General features: G+C 38.1%; 1 protein-coding gene across 2 annotated transcripts in view; it reads left to right on the top strand.

Moving 5' to 3' along the window:
* LOC107691879 (dystroglycan-like) overlaps positions 1–9945 on the top strand; it is a 55493-nt gene that overhangs the window by 11644 nt on the left and 33904 nt on the right. Inside the window, exon 1 of one of the 2 annotated variants that reach the window (XM_016490708.1) lies at positions 3171–3181. The exons of the other annotated variant lie outside the window; for it this stretch is intronic. The gene's annotated coding sequence lies outside the window, so the exon portion shown is untranslated. Of the gene's footprint in view, positions 1–3170; positions 3182–9945 lie in introns of those variants that run through there. 2 annotated transcript variants of the gene reach the window in all.

Here is a 9945-nt window from a genome sequence, read left to right as displayed (position 1 = left end):
AGTAATTAATGACAGAATTTTCATTTTGGGGTGAACTAACACTTTTAAGTATTGTTGTGGACAATGGGGGGCCCTGGAGTCAAAAAGTAACCACTGCATTAGAGTGGAAACTCTTAGCCCACCATTTTCAGTGGGTCGTCTTTATGACGTGCAAAAATAGCACTCTTTACCGCCCTCGTACAATCTTAACACTCTTTCAGCAGAGCCCACTCTGGAATATTCCTCTATGGTTTTACGCTTGTTATCGATCACTGTTTTAACATTCATACGTCCTTGGTCTAGGTCATTTGCTCTTTCTTCTCACATTTAGAGATGTTTCCTTTATCTTCTCATTTTACCCACCTATTTATAATAAATCCCAGAAGAATGCGACACTATAAAGCGGACACTTCTAAGAAAATTTCTTCTAATATCTTTCCAGAGTCCCTGTGTTCAGCTATGCCATTTCCACCGCCAATTGAAATCAGTGTGGGCAATAAGCAGGGGGTCTGATTAGAGTTTAAAATTCAGGACATGTGCCAGGCCGCGCTCCGTCCACTCCTTATGAATCTTAAATCCGTCAATTAAATTTTCTTTGAATGGCACTGGTGTAGGCGAGGGGGGTGTCCTCATGCTGCACGACTTGTCAATTTGTGGGGTATTGCTTGAAGGAATCGTACCGAGTACCTAGTGGATGTTACAGTAAATCCCAGAAACAACCCGTTTGAAATAACTGTGCATTTTTATAACTCATTAGGGATGTTTGTTAAGACAAGCATCACTATTATTGCTCATTATTATACCTAACCCTAAGTATTTAATTTTGAGGTTGGGTCTAGCGCACATGTGCCGACACTAATAATTAGTTAGGCCTCATCTAACCCAGCAGTCCTTAAATCATTAAACAACTTGGACTCAAAGATCACGCTGGCTAGAGTGCGCTTTTCACACCGGCTTTGGTGTTGAGATATTAGCCTCTGATAACGAGGCACGTGGAGGTGGGGGAAATGGGCCAGACCAGGTGTGTTTGACGCTGACCAACAGACTAACCTTCTAACTGGTTCGTAACTTGTAGTGCTGACCTAGTAAATACATCAGAACCGCTGTGGAACCTGAGGAATGTGTGTGTGTTATTTCTTACAAGTCAACACCACTGCGTGTCTTCACACTTCCTGGTGTCTCTGGAGCCAGACATTTTCCTCATTATACGAGACCACCAGGTTCTTGAGTTATTTCACGTTGGTGCATGTAAGTGCTCCCTTGCATAGTGTAAACTAAAACCCCAACAGATTGTGATCCCAGTAGCATCCATTTTGTCAAATAGATAGTCTGCAATGGAGAAGGGTGTATCCGCATTGTTCAGATTTTCATGTGTGTGTGGGAAGGTAGTTACCTTGGTAAGGTAAGGCTGCTTCAGGAATGAATGTCTGCAAGGAGAAAGACAGTAGTATTATCTTGTTTATGAATGAAATGCAGGAAGTGGGTGGTTGGAACGGCATAGAAATGTAGGCTAGGAAAGAGAGATGGGACTGAAATGATGTTCTGTAGCCCCATATAACGAAGATAAATATATATATTTTTTTTTCTCATGCACATCATTGATTTTTATATTTATTTATTTCGTTAAGGATGTAGTTCAAGGTTTTTAGATTTCCAAACATCAGTCATATTGAGCTTTTCCACCAACGAACCACTTACGTTGGCTGTAGTTATTAAGTCTTTTGAATTTGTCCTTTGGTTACAAGGTTCAACAAAAAGGAGGGTTCTTTTTTTGTTTTTGCTTTTGTTTTTTTCCGCTCTGCTGGCCCGGTAAGATCAGTAGTTCAGGGTTTTTTACGTGCCCTGCCAACATTTTCACTGCCCACATAAAAATGATATTAAAATTAGGGATGCTCCGATCCGCCTTTTTTGCCTCCGATTCCATTATAAAATCCATTAATTAAAAACATTCATGAATGTATTTATATATACTATATACGTATATACTATAAAATTTAAATGCATTTCTTTTAAATCTATAGCATATTTTTTAATAAGGCAACAACATATGATAGATACGATAGGACAAAACAAATACAGTGCAGCACAAACTGTTTTTATACAGTCTATGAGCACGAAGCGATTGCAATGTGCACATCCAGTGTGCAGAATGATGACGTCACAGCCTGACGCCGTACGTGTTGCTTTAAGCGCATCATTCTGCACACCGGATGCGCTATCATATGGCTTCAGAAGTAACACAGAATAATTCGCACAATCCAAAAAAAAAAAAATCTCGGATTTAGATCGGCCCTCTCTGACCGATACCCGATCCGAGAAAAATGGCACTATCGGAGCCGATACCCGATATGAATATCGGATCGGCGCATCCCTAATTAAAATTGCCAATTTAATTTCAAGATACTGTCAGATTTGACAGAAAAAAAAAACTATTTATGTTTTTCATGAAACAAGTTTTCTTCATATTATAGTAGATGTGTAACTAATTATTTTATTGTATTTTTTTGTCAACATTAGGTAACGATATTAGATATTTTAGGTAAAACAATGTTTGAATATACAACAATGTGTAGGCTGTGTCAGGTCCTGGTCAAATTTTTCACCATTTTAATCACCACTAGTGCATTTTAAATAATTCTACAGAGTGACATTTTTTATATATAAGTGCAAATAAGCTATTCCATGTAGGCTCTCAATTAATATTAGGTTATTACAGCTGCATGAATAATAATTCTTTAAAAAAATAAATGGTGTGTAGCTGTTAATATAAAATAGCATCTCATGTTCCCTTTCTAGAAATACTTTTGCTGGAAAACAATGGTATGAGTTCAAAGCATTACTGATTTAGGACTATTTTCAGTGAAGTCTAAGTAAAACTTCTAACTGAATCACACATTATTCTCACACATTTGACAAATCCTATGTTAGTCTGATAATTTACACTTTTCAGTTTTCACTTAGTCTGATAATATGCACAATTCAACAAAGCATTCTTAAATCCTCAGAACTGGCAGTTTTTTAATGCTTGAATAATTTGTCAGTGCAAGCCAACAGAACATTCTCAAATTTTAATGTCAAGTATAAAATTAAAGTTTATAAAAATCAAAATCACACCAAGGACTGAAATTATTAACACAGTGATTGAATGAATGCGTCTGTAAGAGGATTGGGCTGAATTCATTGCAGAAACTTGTGTGAAAAGGTATAGTGGTGCCTTGCTGCCATAACTATAAAGAAGAAAGGTCTTTTGGTACAGTGTATAAGTTATTTTCTGCAAATTTTTAGCCTCTTTCAGGTCGAAATTGCAGCTCTCTTTAAGCATACTACAAAAAGAATAGGATCACCCGGGGTTGTCATCCAAAAAGAGTCTCTGAATGTGATTATTTTTAGTGTGCGCTCACATTTGGCTTGTTGTTTTTCTAATATCTCAGTGTGTTTGATTTATGTGACTTACATTTCAGGAAATGTTTTCCTGAACAAAACTCTATGAGCTCTTCGACTGGTGTAGGCTTCTGAAGTATCACAGATATCTCGGCACAGTGTTATCAGTGATTACAGTCAGTTTTATGTCCGTGTCCGCAGGGTACAGTTCGAGCCTTCCTGGTTTCATAACAAACAGAAGATATCCTCGAGAGGTTGTGTTATTGTCTAACCTGAACCCACATGTATCTCTGCATCTACGTTAAATACACAGTTGGGTTGTTGATGTCTACTGTGAGGTGTTTATTGACACAGACCATTGATCTAGGACAGACTTAGCAGTTGTGTTTCTGTTAAACAAGTTGGTGGTTATGTCTCTCAGGCCATCTGTTGCCCCCTGTTTTGGTTTAAGGGCACTACTTACCGTTCACACCACATTGAGTGCGTTTACTGTTTGGGAAAACGATGGCTTTGATCAATTCTTGCCATCAAAGTTGCAGCAAATGAAAACGTGTATCTCACATTTCACCATACTGTTGTTTGTTTTGAACAAACACTGATCTTCTTTGAAGAGCTCACTTTTGGTTGGATCTTATGCAAGAAAAACAAAATGCTCTTGTGCAGTGGGTTTATAGACACAAAAGAGAACAGAAATGCTGATTGTTGTAGGCACCGAATGCCATTGTTGGCCCCTTGCGGATTGTCCTCCATTTTCGCACATTAGCAAACTCCAGCACCCCTCCTCCTCCTATTCCTCACGTCTGCCATCCTGCCATCCCTCCTGCCCTCCCCGGCCATCCGTATCTGTGTGCCGAATGTGACAGTCCCAGCATTGCACTGCTTCAGCCCAGTACCTCGAGACCTTGCAGCTCATTCACAGATATTGCAGATTCACTCCCTCCCTTTGCTGCCAAGCAGCATTAGGGCCGGTGTGTGAAGGAGGGCCATCTGGCCATCTTACGGTTTCAACCATGATATTCTGAAACCTGAATGAGATTTTCAATGCTGATAAATTCATAGGGCAGGATATGTGTGTTTTGGGTTTGCCTCTGCCAGAAATAAGAGTTGTATCATTCACAGTTTCTTTTGTCCTTGAACTGGGTTTTATTGCTGTATCTCCTTTTTTTGGTCAGTTTAGCATATCGCCATTTCTGATTCATTAGGGCAGGTGATTTGGTTCTCCTACCTTGTGGTTCATCATTCACGGAACGGTTTTATCCATTTTATTTTGTCATGCTGATAAGTCTTTTTTCTGGTGTCTTGTGCTCTTTTGATTTGACCTTGTAGAAAGCATTTTTCTGTGCGCGTTTGTTGTTTACAGCCTTCTTGGTGATAAAAAAAGATTTTTTAGCAACAATAACCTTTTGTCTGGGTAGCCAGAGACAATATGCTATGTGTTTATGCACTGTATCAATATTCCAAAACCTTCCCAGAATGCAATGCGTCTCTGCAAACTCTGGGGGAACCTACTTGTCAGTTTGTCTTACAGTCAGCATGAAATAAAAATTGACCCTTTTTAATTTCATAATAAACATTACTGGTCTTAGGGCTGCACAATTAATCAAATTTCTAATCGCAATTACAATTATGGATGCCACAGTTACGTAATCGTTCAAAGCGGCAATTAATCGTTCAAAGTCCTCTTATGTTATTCTGTGTGCTTAAGATGCGTTTTTTTCTTTCTACATTTTATCTTAAGGGTTTTTCCATTGTTTTAATTGTAGTTTTAGTTTAACATTATAATACCATTCATATTTTTACTTTTTTTATAATTTAAAGAAGAAACTAATCTGATGTATAGTTGACATTTGAGGCTTAATACTATTGAAAAGCACTAAAAGTTTTTCAGTTAGTGTTTTCAGCTTGTTTATTTTCATATAAAATACGGCATGCAGTTGCATCAAACAATGGTATAAACATCATTCAATGTAAATTGTGATAATCGTAATTAATAATCGCAATTTCAAGGGAATCGACAATTATGATTTTTGTCATAATCGTGCAGCCCTAACTGGCCTTATTGTGAATGATTCATTAGTGCACATAGGAGAAAGGATAGTTGTAATCTTTTCCTTCCACCGAAAAAGTATTCATTTTTAAAATGTCAACAAAGCCACTTAAGTCCTCCACAATTTTTAATGTAAATAGACAACGGTTTTATTCATAGGTGTGTCTAACTGATTTATTTAACAATGTATTTTAGAATTTTTGTCTAGTGTAGGCCTACATCTGAAATGTCTTTTATAACCTTTTGTTAATTATATACATAATTTATTCAGAGATCGCCAGGAAAATAGCCTTGAAGCTGGCATGGCGTTAAAAAGTGAATAAATTCATAAAATAATGAAAAGTCTTCCACAATTCATGCAAAATTCATGGTACTTATTAATAGTGGTATATGATATGTCATTGGTATAGCTGTTCTCGTAATCCACTCAAATCTAGGGTTGCAAAGGGGTGGAGCATTTCCAGAAACTTTCCAAAAGTTTCCTAGATTTCCTAACATTTTCTGAAAGTTTCCAAAAATCATAAACTTTCAAGAGTTTTTTTTTTTTTTTTTTTTTGTACATCTACCATTGTATGCCCCAAGAGTGGGACATGAAATCAATCCCTGCAACCACAAATTGTGGCAGGAATTGGGAGTTCTGCCCTTCTAGCAGTTGGGGTGTATCTCTGGGGTGTTTTTTTGGGGTCAGGATGGTGTCCTGGTACATGTTAAGAGCCTGGGGGTTCACAGCTGTCACTGGTATCCTCTACCAACTGGCCTCAATTGTCTATCTGCTCCAAGATTGTGGTTTTACTGGTGGTCTTTAACAAGAATCTGATCCGCCCCTAAAAAGCACCTGCCAGACAAGCAGCCCTCATGGGGCCCTCCATGGTTTACTTTTTTCTTTGTGAGAAAAGTGGTTATTCTCTCAAGGTGGTTGTTTTAGGTGATCAAAGTTGAGCAAAGCTCATCAGACATGATTACAAAGGTGTTTTTACAGAGGCCCCTCTTGCCCTATGTGATTTTTTTTGAAGAAGCAAGTGTCATTTATTTACCAAATTCAAAGACAGACTTCAAGTTGCATCGTGTCCCAGCCACATTGGAGGATTTAAGCAGAATTTAAGAAGATTTAATGATAGTGTGAAGTTCTGCTCTGAAATGACTGCCTGGATTGCCCCAGGACAGTCATTTAGGTAATATAATCAATCAAACTGACTGACTATTAAAATTCTGAGATTGCACTCTATAGCTTGGATGTAGGCTATCGCTGTTAATCGCATCTTGAAGTACAGTGCTTTCTCATTTATTTATAGTGTCTTAAACTAGGCAAGGTGTTTTGAAACAAGGTTTGTAAGTAGCGCTTTATGCTGAAAAGCATTATCATGCTACCTACAAAATCGGAGGATTTAACGAGTATGACCTTTTTTCATAATCTCGTAATCGTTTTGTTGTTGTCACATAATTACAGGCAACCGAGGAAGCTCTAAAACTGAGCACAGTCAGACTCTTCACAAGCCGTACTGCCATCTGAGAGAAAGAGCTGACGTCTGACTTTACCGAGTTTTAATCAAAGTGAACATGTGTTCCTTCTCGTTTGGGAAAGCGGCGCAATTCCCTATATTGTTTCTCACGATTCATTTTAGTTCGTCATCAAATTAAAAACGCATTAGAGAGGTGTACAGCACCGCTACCCTAGCTTTTTTCATATCTTAAAGCACAGCGGCATCAAACACTGCTTTCCATGCAAGATACGAGCAGAAAAATCGTGTTACGTCATTCCTGCTTGTCGCTATTATCCGATAGCTTTGTTTTCAATGCTTCTAATGCATTCATTGCTTATTAACGTGATAAGGGAAATCGGGGGTGTACATAATTGCGACATAATCCATTTACTAGCCTGGTTTTTAAAAACATATTTTGCAGTGGCCTACAGGTGGGCGTTGGAACTCGAGATGGAGTCACTGTAATAAGCCGGAGGGGCTAAAGACTCCCATTGTTGTAGGCATGCATGTGGGGTCAATATGTCCTCCACACCCCATTCTCAAGTATCGGGATGCTGACTGGTCCTTCGGTTCATGTTTGCTCTACAAGCATGAACCTGTGTGTTTGCCAGGGCATTTTCTTTTAAAAAGGACCCTTGGTGTGAAGGTCCAGCCCCCAGCTGCAGTAGGCCTGCTGGTGGCTTTTTTATATGTTTTGCTTCACTCTGTTGTTTTAATATGGATTTACCCCATGCTGTTCTTTCCTGTTGTGGACCACAAAGGCTCACCCAGATTCACTCATGCATCTCATGAATTGAATTGTTAAGGGACATAACATGGCCGCTGTTCTTGGCGTTCCTGCACACTGAAGTTTACTCTGCGTCAGAGAGCAAATTCAATTTCAGGGGATAGTGAGTCACAAGGACATAGAAGAAAAACGCAATATGACATAATGCAAATAGAAGTTGTGAATTTTAACTATGAAATGTGCTTTGATGTAAACAACCATTTTCTAATGGAAATTTCAGAGCAGTTTGCTGTATTTCTGTTTGATTTCCGTACTGCTGTGTTTCCACAACTTAAAGTTACGTATTTTGCTTTCCTCTACTGATGTTTTTCTTACCAAAGTATCGTATTCAGTGATTAAAAAATGTTATTGTCAGAGTCATGGTGTAACGGTTAGCGCACATGCTCCAAACACTTCAGGCTATGACACTCAATTCAGAAACAACAGGTTTTGGGTCAGTGACGCTTCCTGGCCCAGTGCTTCTTCTCTTCAAATGATTTCTCTACTGTCAAAGGATCAAACCTTGAAATGTCATGGAATTTTAACATTGTAGTTTTTTCAGACCCAGAAATGAATCATGGAAATGATAAAATCATACGTGTTTTATTCACACTTTAGTTTGGGTACCAACTCTCTATATTAACTAGCCTAACTATTAACCACAACTTTTGCCTCAAACTCCTAATTTGCTGCTTATTAAAGGGTTAGTTAACCCAAAAATTAAAATTCTGTCATTAGGCTAATTACTCACCCTCATGTCATTCCATCCAAACCCAGACCTTCATTCATCTTTGGAACACAATTTAAGATATTTTTGATGAAATCTGAGAGCTTTCTGACCCTGCATAGACAGCAACACACCTACCACGTTCAAGGCCCAGAAAGGTAGTAAGGACATTGTTAAAATAGTCCAGTTGTTCAGTTATTTTTGTTGTCTTTGCGCACTATTCCCGTAGCTTCATAAAATTACGGTTGAACCACTGAAGTCACATGGACTATTTTAACAATGTCCTTACTACCTTTCTGGGCTTAGAACGTGTCAGTTGCGTTGGTGTCTGTTTATGGAGAGTCAGAAAGCTCTCAGATTTCATCAAAAACATCTTAATTTGTGTTCTGAAGATGAGCGAAGGACATACAGGTTTGGAACGGCATGAGGATGAGTAATTGGTCGAATTTTAATTTTTGGTGAACTAGCCTATCCCTTTAATAGTTTGAGTAAGATTGTTGTTAAGTTTAGGTATGGGATAGGATTAAGGATTCTAAATAGGGCTGCACGATAAATCGCATGCGATATTTAATGCACATCTTGTCAGAAAGCCGGTTCTGTAATCAGCGGTAAATCTCCATCACCTGCGGGCTTTCACATTGAGCAGCATTAACTACACAGAGCCGTTGTTCACTGACGAGCTGCGCAAAAAATCGCGTGAATATGAACGTGGTTTTAAATATCGCATGCGATTTATCGTGCAGCCCTAGTTCTAAACATGGTCATGAAGAATAAGACATTATGTGCATTATAAATACAAATAAACAGCCAATAATGCATGCTAATAAACAACTAGTTAATAGTGTGATTTCGTCTCTAAGGTGGTAGGCTACCATTTTTTTTTTTTACTTTAAAATTCTGACGTGAATATTGCTTAATTTGTTATCTAGATATGCTTAGCTCTAAAATATTATAAATAATACCTATCAGCGAGAAAAAAAAATCTTCTTTGTAGTTGCAAATCCCTATAAAATATTTTAAACATCATTATCCTCTAATAACAGTAATTGCTGTTATTTTACTTGTTTTAAAGCCATGAGAACCTTGACTGTTAGTGGTTAAACGGATTGTAGTTGATCTGTGATCCGTACGGACCAAGCCCCACGGTTCGGCACGCATGTGATCCACGGATTAATTGCAAAATTTAACCATAATAGAGTATAAGTTTATCATTTGTTCGTATTTACACAAGCAAGCAAATTTTAAACAATTCCAGAGAGAAAAGGCGAAAGGGAACTCGATTAGTTTGTTCTCTACGCGCACAGCTGCACACACATGAAGCGCGCACACGCGTTTTAGTAGGGCTGGACGATATGGCCAAAATGTATATTACAATATATTTCTTAATTTCGGTCGATACGATATAATTCCGATATCGATATGAACTCTATTAATAAAAAGCTTCGTAAAAACTGCCAAGAATGCCCACAATAGATGTCTGTGCATACGAACTTATGAAAAATGAATTTGCCAAGTCTGACACCTCATATAAAACCACACATTTTGGAAGAAAAAAAAAACAGCA

The sequence above is a fragment of the Sinocyclocheilus anshuiensis genome, unplaced genomic scaffold (assembly GCF_001515605.1).
Source record: "Sinocyclocheilus anshuiensis isolate Anshui unplaced genomic scaffold, SAMN03320099.WGS_v1.1 scaffold510, whole genome shotgun sequence".
In the NCBI taxonomy this organism is placed as follows: domain Eukaryota; kingdom Metazoa; phylum Chordata; class Actinopteri; order Cypriniformes; family Cyprinidae; genus Sinocyclocheilus; species Sinocyclocheilus anshuiensis.
Note: the sequence above shows the minus strand (reverse complement) of the source record. Positions and strands in the feature narration are given on the sequence as shown.